Here is a 13,922-nt window from a genome sequence, read left to right on the forward strand (position 1 = left end):
AAAACAAAGAATATACATATATACTTACACACACACACACACACACACACACATATATATATATATATATATATATATATTTACAATTCATTCCTTTATTCTTTTCTTTGTTATGTTTATTTTTCTTTTATCGAGGTATCGAGTATAGCCTCGACTTAAGGCTTAAGCCTTTAATTAGAGATGGTCAAAAAAACCGGTCCGGGAACCGGTTTGCCGGTTTAAACCGGAAACCGGTTTTTACGAAAACCGGTTTTTTAAAAACCGGTTTGACCGGTTTACAAACCGCCGGTTCGTATTTCGGTTACAAGTTTTAGAGCCAAAACCGGTTAACAAACCGGTTAATGGAAAAACCGGTTTTTTTAAAAACCGGTTATTATGAAAAAAAACCGGTTATTAACCGGTTATTTTAAAAAAAAAACCGGTTAACCGGTTATTAACCGGTTCTAACCGGTTTCTAAACCGGTCCTAACCGGTTAGACCGGTTAGGGTTTTGACATACAAAAACCGGTTATTAACCGGTCCGGTTATTAACCGAACCGGTTTTTTTTCGGGCAAAAAAAAACCGGTCCGGTTAATAACCGAACCGGTTTTTTTAAAAAAACCGATTTGTGCACCTCTACCTTTAATATAATATCATATTATATTCATTTTTGTCGTTACGCCTAACCTTATTGGCGTTTTGTAAACCCTAAGAGCTTGAGAAGCACTCCAACACCGCTTCTCTTTTCTTGATCAACTTTGGCACTCCAACGTCAACACCAATCTTTAAGAATTGATGACACGCTTTTCGAGAACAAACACTATTCGTGGTTGTATGTGGGTGGAGGGTGGCACGTACTTCGAGGAAACGTCGACACGAAAATCGAGGATCGGGACACGCAAATCGAGGAATTATGGCACGCTTATCGAGGTGGTTCGAGTATGTGATTATAGTATTGTAGAGAGAGACTAGAGAGGGAAAGGGAAGCTGATTTTTGGGTGTGAAAATATCAATACCGGAGGCTGCTATTTATAGGCAAAAATTGGGATCCCATCGCGGTACGCGATGGGGTCCTGGGCACCCGTCGCGTAGCGCGACGTAGGTCTGGTGAGTCACAAAGTAGGTCTGCCACGTGGCAGTAGTGTTGCCACGTGGTGACACATGGCAACAGATGGTGCCACCGTGTGCCACGTGGCACACGTGTCAGACCACGTTATCGCGATAGCAATCGCGTATCGCTATTGACTTCTTCCAGAAGTTTGACCAAGCCCTATCGCGGTACGCGATGGGCTTGTCTTTTGTCCCGTCGCGTATCGCGATAGGACAAGAAAACAGAATTTTCACTTTAAACCTTAAGGTTTGGAATTTGGCAAATTTAGTCCCTAGACTTTGGAAAGTTTACATTTTGAACTTGAAATTTTCTCGATGTTACATGTTATCAGATTCTAATGAAAAAGTTTATCATATTTATCTATTTTATCTGCTGTTCATTCATTATGTTTGGTTAAACTTGTTTAAATCACCTAGGTTTGATGGTTAACGGTTGATTTATCCCTTTTCAGGTGTTATTTTCGTGTTTCATTGTTTAGTTATTGTAAAGTTCATAATTTGTGATATTATTCCATGAAACCTGATGCCATTAGATGTATTATAGGTTGCATGAGCCCCGAGTAGTTGATTATTGCATGAATTTGTTTCGTGTTGATTGTGGTAGACGTGTGCCATTAGGGTTTATGATTCTTGAATCATTTAGGTCAGTAGGATCATCCTCTTTGAGTTGGGCCAAAACCTTAGGGGTTAGCTTATCCCTCTGCTTTAGTTGATTTAGTTACCCGTTGCGAGACCACGTGCGGTTTTCTAGCTATCGACTAGGTTAGTTTGTAAGTTGAGTTATTTTATCCTTATTATTGAATTACCCCTCTCTTCCTAGGTTTGTCATTAGCTCGAGCCTTAGTGAGGATTGTGATTTTGATACAGACCAAGTAATAAATCATTAGGGTACGTAAATAAACAACCGTAAATTAAAAGCTAAATAGACGTTGTTAGGTTTTCTGGTAAAACTGACCGTAGGGACCCAGTTTCCTTGATCACATCTATCTTAGTTCATCTTTAGAAGCCGGTTTCAAACACTTGTTAGCACCTGAGCCATCCTATACCCGCTAAGTCATCTTACATAGGTGATTCGTTTTCTCATTATCGTTAAATCCCGTTAAGTTTCCAATTAGTTTTGTTAAGTTCCACCGTTAGTTAAGTTAAGTTAGTTTAGATATATAAGTTAAACAAATATATTATTTAGGCAGGACTTGAGTAGGGTTAGTAATCCGAGCCACCTCACGTGTCTTTGTGTTCGATACTCGGACTTCCTTAGTCTTTACTACATACGATCGGCACACTTGCCGGTTGTGTGAACTTAAGTTAGGATATTCCGTTTTAATTTAAAGTTTAGTTGTGAGGCGTAGTTTTCATAGACACATTTTCACACATCAAAGACCCTAAACCACTTCCTACATTATAAAAATTCTCCACACAAAATTAGATTTATTGAATGTGAATGCTCTAAAATCACCTAATTTAAGGGGTGTTTAATAGGCCCGGGTAATACCGGTGAACCCATTTAACTAAACGGTCAGTTCGGATCAATCCAACAGATTTTACAGGTTGACCCACTTAACCCATTTGTCTTTTATTTTATTTTACAGTGTGTTTTATGTACCAAGTTAAACAAGTTGGATATCTTATGCAAAAACTTAAAACGAAAAAACAAATTAACCAAATTTACCCAACCCCCTTCTTCTTTATTTTTTTAATTATTTATTTATATATTAATTTGTTGTTGTGGTGGTGGTGGTTGTAATAAATGAGACTTATTCTAAAGACTTTCCACTTTTTAAAATATAAGTTTTTTATGTGTCTCATCTCAACCACTTAACTAGGGATCGCTGACAATAAATAAATAACCTTGCTTTTGAAGTAATATCGTTAACCCGATCAATATTGGCTGTTGTTAAATTAATTTTAGAAATTTAAATTTGTAAAAGGTTAAGATTTTACTTTATTGATTAAGCTTATTTGTTACTCGTGTCGGTACCAACATCGTTGGAGATTTGAAAAAGAAAAAAAATAAAACAGTACAAAAGAGGGTACCGAGACCCGTTTGTACACGTACCGTACCAATAGATTTTGTACGTGTATCGGTGCTTGTTTTTATTGATTTTAGGTACGTGTATAACTGGATAAGGGTATAACTAGATATGAATGCTATACCGATCTCATCCCACTCAAATTAGCGTTTATAAATAAGTTAGATTTTGTCCCTCACCTGTTTTGTGGGATGCTGAGGTGGTGTTTTCCATACAATTTCCTCCTGAGAATCTCAGTTGTAAATTTCAATTCATGTGAGCATTTTAAAATATGGGTACTATACGTGTAAGGGGATTCGACCTTTTTTAGTGTGGTATGGCAAATGTAATGGCTCTTTGGAAGAGAGATTGCTTACGCTTTCAAAGAAAAAAAGTTTAGATTTTGAGAATAAAACATTTAAATAAAATTAAATTATAGTCACTATAATACTAATTCATTTAAACTGTTTCACCTCTAACTACTTTTGTCCAATAATTCCTTACAACTGACAACTCAAAGCCGCAACTTTATTTACTTTTTCAAATGTACACATGGGTTGCAACCAAAGTTGGTAGGTGAGTTTTTTTTTTTTACTTGACGTGTTACGTAATGGACGTAAAACCAAAGATAGGCCTAAGAAGAGACCTAATGTCACTTGATCTTTATTCATGATTGTTGGAAGAATTGGATCTTTATTTGAACTCATTGATAACGGTAGACATATGTTTTTATTTTAAAAGTTGAATCACTAAGAAGTAGAGTGTTCTTAGTAATTAATAGAGTCTCTTAAAAGTTTCAGAGTCATGCTGAATGATTCAGAAACTAGTTCTAAATCGGTCAGGTCTCTTAACGATCTAGCATATGATTGTCAAAAAGGCCCTAATAAATGAGGGAAAAAGAAATTGGTTTAGTGGTAGCATGTTTGGCATTGTCAATGCTCACATACACGGCCGTTAAGATGTCCATTAATATTTGATGTTTAAAAGACAAAATAATTAGGGTGTTTAGGCGTGGCTTTTTGACTTATTACTTTGCTTTGAATAAGGATTGATAATAACAATTGATTTTCTTGCCACTAAATCATGTGTGTTCCAACGAACCTAAAGTTATAGAATTAAAGTTAATAATAACCATAAACATATTGTTACAAAACCAAAAAAAAAAAACCTATAACTTTGTTATAGTTTTTCTCGTTTTCATCTCTTTCCCTAATTTTGTTACAAGTATAAAACGGTACTGATATCAACAACTGAACAATTACACAGGTTTCAATCAAGTCCTCATTAAAAATTTAAAAGACTAGGAACACTTATTGTATATTAGGTTCAAAGCTTACTAGCTTAGTCCTGAAGCAGGCTCGGTCTAGCTTGACTTAATTCTTATGCGGATAAAACCGGGTTTGGTTTTTCTTTTTTCTTGTTTTTTTTCAAATATAAAGAGATTCTCTTTATGAGTTTTAACTAAATGTGTTGCTACAACAAAGATAAGACCAATGATAGTGAATGGACTAGTTAGACTAACAAGCTTCAAGGGTTCAGGTTAACCTAACGCAGGTCGTGGTGTCCTTTTACGTTTGCAAAACGTAGAAGGAGGTTCACTAGTTTGTTGTTAGTTGTTATAGTTCACCGAAGATCCAAGAACGAGATGTTTGGGATCGGTTTTGGATGATGTTCTTGGCGAAGTTATGAAGTTATTGAAGTAAGAAAGAAATAAGCAAAGAGCATATTTCTCAAGGAAGAAGAGAAGATCAGGGAGAGTATGATATCTGCCTAGATCTTGGTGTGTTTATGTTTATGGCTAAGTCCTCTTTTTATAGAAGAAGAGACCAAGCCTTTCGTCCAGTGTTCAAACTAATTCCCCTCCAGTTTGCTTAGAGAGTTGACCTTTGTGGGCGGGAAGCTTTGGACCGTTGGTCCATGATTAAAATATTAATACTTTATCTGAGCATTTCCCTTGCTCAGAGGGAACCGTGATGTGAATCTTGAGTTGACATCGTACTGTAGCACGTGGGTACTTGTTTACATAAGTTTGGGCGGGAAACGAAGCTTTTAACCTTTTAACCTTTTTAGCGTTAATGTGTGGAAGCCATTTTACTAATTCCTTGGGCTACCCCGTCATCAGCCCCCCAAGTCAGAGGTGTTTGAGAGGTAAGCTCAAGGGCTTCTGACTTTTGCACACATTTTGTTTATTGCTTAAAGGCTTCGAGGCTTGTAGGCTTCGAGGCTTTGTTCAGTTTTGGTTATTTTTTTGAAATTTTGACAAGACAGTTGATGTGATGGTAACTGCAGGTGCGGTTCCCAATAACTGCTCCTTAATAATGAGTATAGTTGTTCCTTCTCCTTCATTTTTCTTTTAAAGTTCCACAATATTCAAGTTTCTTTCAATCCTTCAGGTTAGTCTCGATCCTTCATCTTTCCTTCAAAATTATGGTTGCTAAGAAAGACCTTTCGGTCAGTTTTTCCCGATTGACCCAAGAAGAGGTTGAGTCGTTTTGTATTGAATGGGGAATATGGTTAAAGTATAAATTGATTGCTCCGCCGGTCGATTCTTCAATAGATCGTTGTCCAGCAGGCTTCATTGCCCTTTATTGCCGTCACTTTGAGTTTTCGAATCTCCAGCATCCGTTTTCACTCTTTGTTTTGAATGTTTTGGAATATTATCATGCGTCGTTCGGTCAGATTCTTCCCTTAGGGCTTGCTAGAGTTTTACACTTTGAGGTTTTATGTCGAGCCCTAGGTTATGACCCATCATTGTTGAGTTTTCGCCGTTTCTTTCGCTTAGCGAAAAACGGTGATTGGTACACCTTCGAACACACTCAAGTTGACACATGTTTGGTTTCTTAGACGGTTACAACCCTCGGTTCTTGGAAGGACCGTTTTTTCTTGGTTTTCGATTCCATTCTCCCTTTCAAAACTGTTTGGAGACAACCCGAGGCCGTTCTAAACGAGCCGGAGCCGGCTGAATCGGAGTTGAACGATGTGTTTTTGAAACGTATTAGGGAGTGTCCATCACGTCTTCGTCCTTTTCCCGAACATCTTCTCGTATTATTAGGTATTAGCAAATTGTGGGATAGGCCTGATCGGGATCCCGTGCTTATGAGAGATGATAAGAGTATGCGTTTGTCTATCATGCAGTTGTTTTGTTTTTCTGATGTGTTTATTAATAGATTTCCTTTGTTGTTGTAGTTATGTCGGCTTTGGACCTTTTGAAGAGTGATGATACTTCAGACGTTGGGTTTACGGATGTTGAGGCCACTGGTGGGGAGAATGCTGTGGTTCGAGGGAAAGAGGGTCGGTTTGAAGGTTCAGGGTATGCGGGAGTTCCAAACGTCAAAGGGTTTACCAAGGCTACTGCTCCTAAGGCGTCTACTCGTCGTTCCACACGACGTTTGTTGAAGTCCCCTGGCCCATCATCTTCTCACAAACCTGTTGAAGTTAGCGAGGATGTTCAAGTTGTCGAAGATCAGGTTCCATGTGTGGAGGTTGAAAAGGGGCAGGAGTTGGTTGTGTCCAAGAAGAAGAGATCGGCTGGTAAGAAGGTTGCAATGTCGATTGTTCAAGGGTTGGATGGGAATGAGGTTTATGTTCCAAATTGGAATGTTAAGGTTGGGGATAGCTTCAAAGATCCTGAAGTTTGTACTGATGTGTTAGCCAATTTTGCTCCTCCAGGAGTACGTAACACTATTTCTGAGATGGAGGGTGATTCCATGTTTTCAAGGTTGATCTTGAACTCTTGTAACCTTTCTGCCCTTTTGGCGGAGGGTGTCACTCGTTTTCGAAAGGGGATGCAAGAGTATGAGGAGTTTTTGAAGACGAAGGAAAAGATGAAGGCCTTTATGGCGGCCATGAAGAAAGAGGTTGAAGGTTTTTCGACGAAGGAAGAGGGTTATGTGAAAAGGATTGATGAGTTGTCACGTGGCCATGAGATTGAGGTAGCAGGGTTGAAGAAAGCTATGGAAGCTGATAGGGCTAAGTTGGATGCTGACCGGGAAGACTTTGAGGTGCAGAGGAAAGCCATTGAGATGGAGAAGGAAGGCTTGAAGGCTTCGGTCACCTAGACCTCTAACGACAACAAGTGGCTAATTGATCACGGGTTTCATCAGGTTGTGACTTACTTGCTTCATTCTAATTAATTTAACTCAGTGTTGGGCAATGTGTATACGAATTTGTTGGCCCATGGTAAGCATTTGGGCTTTGTTGCTGGCTTCAGTCATCATGAGTCCGGTCAACCTATGGAGAAGTCGCCCCTGTTCAACCGTGAAGCTTACAAGCTCTTCTTAGATTCAGTTCGTGCAATGGAAAGGCTCACTTACCCTTATGTGGGTGAAGTTTCGTCATGCTTTGGTAAGCTTCTTTCCGTTTTGTAGGGCTTGAAACCAGCCGGCCTTGATGAGAAAGTTGCTAAAGAGGTGCTTGAGTCCTTGTCTAAGATGCGCTCCCGTTCCGGTGATAGCGAAGAAACCTTATCTGGGGGTAGCGACGGATCTCATGTGGCAAGCCTCGAAGGCTCGGCTATTGCTGATGTTAGTAAGGCTAGTACTTCAAAGCCTGTTTCTGATGTTTAAACACTTGATTCGTAGCTTTCTTAGCACTCTTTGAACAATGTTATGTAATCTTTAAACAATTTAGGCTCAGCGTGAAACCCTTAAGGTTTCTGCTTCTATGGTTGTGTCTGGCCTTTTTGGCCGCTTAAACACTTTTATGGGAATCTTTATGATTTCCTTGTTTAGCCTTAATTGGCTTATTTATGGAGTTGTTAGTTATGGCCTTGGAATGGCTTTGTTTATGAACCGTGATGTTCTATGTATTTGTGTTTTGGTTGCTTGTCTTGTTAGTTTGATGTGATTTTAGCTAACTTTCCTTAAGAAGTTTTAGTGTTGCAGTCACTTTAGATTCAAGGCTTCATTAGGTAAAAAGCACATGTTGGCTATCCTTTGTATCACTACTTAGTGTTTGTTTGTTTCGTAAACTTTTTCAAAGCTTAAGGAACAAATTGGTGTAGGCTGTTCAGACCTGTCTATGAGACAAGTTTTAGTTGAAAAAATTTTCTAAGTCTCATGGAGTTGGATTGATATAGGAACTCACCCCTTATATAGGTCCATTTAACCCTTGAACCTATTGAGCGATGTGGCCTGGGAGCTCATCCCCTTACATGGCCCTTGCCATGGAGTTTCTTGCTAGGTTCTCAACCTGATTATAGGATAGTAAAAACAAGTTATGACAAAAAGTTTATCATTCATTCAAGAGGTTGTTGTTCACAAAAAGGAGAATTATACATCTCTTGAAATACATTTTTAGATTCTGACTAGGCGTGGAACCTTTTAAGGGTTTTGCCGTTCCAGTGTCTTGGAAGCTTTTTACCTTCTGTGTCGGCCAGTTTGTAGGATCCACCCTTGTGAGCTTTGAGGATTGTGTATGTTCCTTCCCACTTTGGGCCAAGTTTTCCTTGATTTTCTTTCTTGCTAGCCTCGTTGTTTCGGAGTACAAGGTCTCCAGGCTTGAAACGTTCATGTTTCACTCTTGCATTGTAGTAAGCTTCCATTTTTTGCTTGTACTTAGCCTCTTGTATTGCGGCTTGATCACGAATTTCTTCGAGGAGTTGCAAATTCAACATGGTCTCATTGTTGTTTGATTCGAGGTCCATGTTGAGTGTTCTTTGAGTCACAACTCCGACTTCGGCTGGAATTACAGCTTCCGATCCGAACACTAGGCTGTAAGGAGTTCGTTTGTGGCTTGTCTTCTCGGTTGTTCTTATCCATAGAACATTTGGGAGTTCTTCGAGCCAATTGCTGTTGTGCCTTCCCGGCCTTGTTTCGATTCCTTCCACGATGGTTCTGTTTGTTCGTTCAACTTGGCTATTGGATTGTGGGTATGCGACTGAGCTGAACACTTGAGTGATTCTGAATTCTTTGCACCATGTGCTGAAAGGCTTCTCAGCAAATTGTTTCCCATTATCCGTGACCAACACTCCTGGCAACCCGTAGCGACAGATGATACTTTCCCACACAATTCAATGACTTGTTTGACCGTTATTTTAGCAAGTGGTTTGACCTAAGGCCACTTTGTAAAGTAGTCGACGGCTACTTTTGGCCGGTGGGAATGGACCAACGTTGTCCATTCCCCATTTGTGTAATGGCCAAGCCGAGGAGATGGGGACTAGATCGTACTTGGGGCTTTTTAGGACAGGTGCATGAATTTGACAAGATTCACACTTCTTAAGTTGTTCGGTTGCATCTCGTTGCATTGTGGGCCAGAAGTATCCAAGGTTCATCAATTTTGCAACCACCGTTCTTGGCCCAAAATGAGCTCCAGATATCCCCTCGTGAACCTCTTTGATTAGATATTGACTTTGTTCGGGGCCCACACATCTCAGTAGTGGTGCAAGGTAGGCCTTTTTATAAAGGATTTCTCCTTGCAACACATACTGTCTGGATCTGATTCGAACCCTTTCAGCCTCCGTCTGGTCCAGAGGTAACTCACCATTTTTGAGGAAATTTTCTATGGGAGTCATCCAATTGGAACCTTCTTCAGTGATTACATCTTGAACCTCCAATTCTTGAATTGAAGGGGGTTTCAACACTTCCACCAATACTTTCTAGGTGATATGTGCAAATGTGAGGGATGCTAGTTTGCTCAGGGCATCAGCTCTTTTGTTTTGTGATCTTGGGACTTGTTTGATGGTGCACTCTTGAAACATGGTCATCAACCCTTTTTCCTTTTCACGGTATATTTCTTCATGTTGGGCTCTTTGGTTACATAGCTGTCATTGACTTAACTTGAAACATGCAACGAGTCTGTGACTTTGGCAATCTTCAGACCAGCGATCAATGCTTCGTATTCAACTTCGTTGTTGGCGGTCTGAAATTCAAGTCGAAGAGCATATGTAAATTCTAACCCTTTGGGGTTGATTAAAACGAGCCCAGCTCCTGACCCTTCGATGTTGGAAGCTCCATCGGTAAAAAGCTTCCACGCTTCAGGGTCAGAAGGTTCAGTGGCAGTTGTATGTATTTCAGGAATGACTTGTTTCGGGATTTCTACAATGAAGTCCGCCAAGACTTGGGCTTTGATAGCTTTTCTTGGGACATAGGTGATGTTATGTTCACCTAGTTCCACAGCCCATTTGGCCAATCGGCCTGAATTTTCTGGTTTTTCAAGCACACTCTTGATGGGTTGGTCAGTGACCACTTGTATGGGGTGTGCTTGAAAGTACCTTCGAAGCCTTCTGGCCGTTTGAATTAAGGACAGAGCAAGTTTTTCCAAATGAGGATATTTGATCTCTGCCAGTTTTAGCGTTTTACTAAAGAAATAAACGGGTACCTGAACTTTGTCTCGTTCGATGGTTAGAACCGCACTTAATGCTTCTTCAGCGACTGAGAGATAAACAGAGATCAGTTCTCCTATTTCAGGGGCTGCAAAAGCTGGAAGTGAAGCCAAGTGTTGCTTCATTTGGTTGAATGCTTCTTCTGCTTCTTCCGTCCACCTGAAATCTTTCTTATTGGTGCAACCCTTTAATGCTTTGAACAAGGGTAGGGATTTCTCTGCAAGCTTGGAGGTAAAACGCTTCAAGGCTGCAAGCCTTTCATTCAGACTTTCCACTTCTTTTTTGCTTTGTGGAGATTTAGTTTCAAGAACAGCCCTGACTTTGTTAGGATTAGCTTTTATGCTTTGTTTTCCCACGATGTGCCCCAAAAACTTGCCTTCTTCGAACCAGAATGAGCATTTTCCGGGGTTAAGCTTCATGTTGATCTTCCTTAAGTTTTGGAAGGTTTCTTGTACGTCTTCAAGCATTTGATGCTCGGTTTTGCTTTTGATTACCAGATCATCAACATAAGCTTCCAGGTTTCTGCTAATTTGGCTAGCAAATGCTTTGTCGATCAAACGTTGGTAGGTTGCACCGGCATTTCGTAGGCCAAAGGGCATCTTTTGATAACAAAAAAGACCCTTGTCCGTGTGGAAAGCAATTTTTTCTTCATCTTCCATTTCATGAGAATTTGATGGTAACCCTTATAAGCGTCGAGAAAACACTTAAAGGGATATCCGGTTAAAGAATCAACCTTGAGGTCCATCTCGGGTAAGGGATAGCAATCCTTTAGACATGCTTTGTTTAAGTCTTTGAAGTCGATGCACATCCTCCAAGGCTTGTCGGGCTTTCGAACCATGACTGGATTGGCCACCCAATATTGATACTTGACCTCACGTAGGATCCCAGCTTGCACAAGCTTTTCGACCTCTTGACATGCTGCCAAGCTTCTTTCAGTAGCTAGGCTCCATTTCTTTTGGACAACAGGCTTGACATCGGGAGGTATTTTAAGTTCATGCTCTGCAATGCTTTGAGGGATGCATGTCATGTCTTCCGGGCACCAAGCAAAGACATCGCTATAGTTTATCAACAACTTTTCAAGGTGTGAAAGTGTTTCTTTGGAGAGGCTTGTGTTTACCCGTACCTTTTGTTCGAGGGTACTTGGGGTTTATGATTAAGCCTTGTTACTCTTCTTCATTTTTTGAAATTTCCCCTTCAACCGTGTAGACCTCTTGGGTGGGTTGAAGGGTTGCAATTCCCATGTCGATGGGAAACTTCACAGCACCTTGACCAACCGAGACAGCCATGTTGAACACACATTGCCCTGGCCTTCCTATGATCACATCATAGTTGGAAGGTGTATTGATAACCACAAAAGTGAGTGGTTCGGTTTTCTTCATCTTGCCTTCACTAAAACAGACATCAAGGGTTAGTTGGCCTAAAGGCTTCAAGGGTACGTCGGCGATACCTTTTATAGATGACTTGGAGGGTTGAAACCTTGAACGCTCTTCCTTGCTCAACCGGTTGATGAATCTTTCATACATGATTTCTGTGGCCGCCCTTGTGTCAATGTAGGCTTTGTTTGTTTTGAGTGTTCCCACGTTCGCTTCCACCTTTAGAGGGTTTGAGAGTAAGTCACCTTGAGGTTGTGGGAAGCAGACGCATTGAAGCTCCCAAGCCTCCAAGCGTTGTCGTTTGTGGGGAACAACTTGGTCTATACTCACCATATTCACTTCTTTGCTTTTTCTTTCAGCCATCTTGTCTTTGACCCCTTTCACCAAATGAGCCAATTCTCCAGACTTGACAGCTTCCTCAATTCTTCTCTTGAGTTGAAAGTAATCGTTTGTGTGGTGACCTTTTTCTTCGTTGAACTCACAGAACTGGGTGGAGCTTTCGTTCTTCTTTCTTTTGGGCAAGGGTCGAGGAGGTCGGAAGTTGTGTTTCACTTATTCGGTGGCAAGGATCTCCTGAGGAGTTTTGGTTAAGGCTGTGAAATTCACAGTCTTCTCCCTGCTTGGAGGGTTCCTACCTTCAGGCCTTCGTTGATCTGAGCTCCTTGGATATTTGTCATAGGGATTGTAGTTCCCTTTCTTTCGGTTGGGGCTGTTGCCTCGCCAACTAGGAGCTCTTTTTCTTTGTTCTTTGAAATCAACGGCCTCCTCACCTCGGATATGAGCTTCAGCTCGTTCGAGAGCTTCTTCAAGGGTTTTAGGTAGGCATTTGTTAAAGTCCATTGTGAGGTATTTGGAGGTGATGGCATTCATGAAGCCTGTCACCCTCATTTTTTCGTCAGCCCCCACATATTGCAACCCTTTTTTTGTACCTTTCGATGAAGTCTCGAAGGCTCTCATCATCTTTTTGTTTTATCTGAAAAATGACCGTGGCATCCTTGACGTACCTTCTTTGTTGTGAAAAGTTGGCCAAGAATCCTTTGCTCAGATCGTCGAAGCTTCGAACGCTTTGAGCAGGAAGGTCATTGAACCATATCCTGGCTGATCCGACTAGTGTTTGCATGAACATCAGACAACATTCAGCGTGGGACCATTTTTCGATTCTGGCCACCCCAGTGAAGACCTGGAGGTGGTCTTCGGGATCTTCATTCCCATCATACGTTTTTATATGGGGTGGCATCTTGATTTTTTCTTGAAAGTCATAATCGGCGATTTGTTGAGAGAAACAAGATAGGTTACCGGGCTTGTAAGGTTTTGCCAGATCTTCGTCTAGCCTTCCGGCAGGATTATGACTTGTTGTTCCTTGGTGAGTACCCAACGCTTGGTTGATGAGCTGGGTCCAAGGGAAGTGTGCCATCATTTGAGCCATCATCTGAGGCATGAGGTTAAAGCCTTGAAGGCTTTCAGGAGTTGCTGCTGTTTGGTTTGTTCCCATGGGAGTGCTCATTGCTGCACTTCGAGCCAAGGGCAAGACCGACATGGCCTGCTCCCATATAGTGGCTGTAGGAGGAACACTCGAAGCTGGTGACTGCCATATTTGGTCGAGAGTGGTCTTGTGTCCAAGGGGTTGTGAAGTGAACAGAGGGAAAGCCGTTGGGCTTGGTCTCCCATAGGTGTAAGGAGAGGGGTTAAAAGGTTGGCAGGTTACACTTGGACCAGCTTCAAAAATAGAAGCAGCCGGCCGTGAGCTGGTTAGGGGGGAAGGTGGACGTCCGAGCGACAATGAGGGCTCCGATTCATCATACTCCAGCCTTATTTTTATCCCCTTTTCTCTTTCTTGGCTCACGTGTTGATTAAGGAGGTGTCTTAGTTGCAAGAAATGCCGTGACACTCCTTCCATCGTCAAGTCAACGCGCTTCGGGGTGTTCGTGACTCCTGCATGAGGAGAGGGAACTCCGGATCGTGAATGGGTTGGAGTTCGAAAAGGTGAAAACTCGAGGAACAGAGGTTCCGTCGAAGTACCTCCCGGGGTGGAAAAATGGAGGTTGTTGCCGGAGTTTCTTGGCCGCCGCTTGTTGTCGGTGTTCTTGACACTTGGTCAACTTCATCGGGAGATTCACCTTCTGTCAAGA

This window comes from Bidens hawaiensis, unplaced genomic scaffold, assembly GCF_021521415.1.
Source record: "Bidens hawaiensis isolate Kalapana, Puna unplaced genomic scaffold, B.hawaiensis_p1.1 tig00022880_1, whole genome shotgun sequence".
Lineage (NCBI taxonomy): Eukaryota > Viridiplantae > Streptophyta > Magnoliopsida > Asterales > Asteraceae > Bidens > Bidens hawaiensis.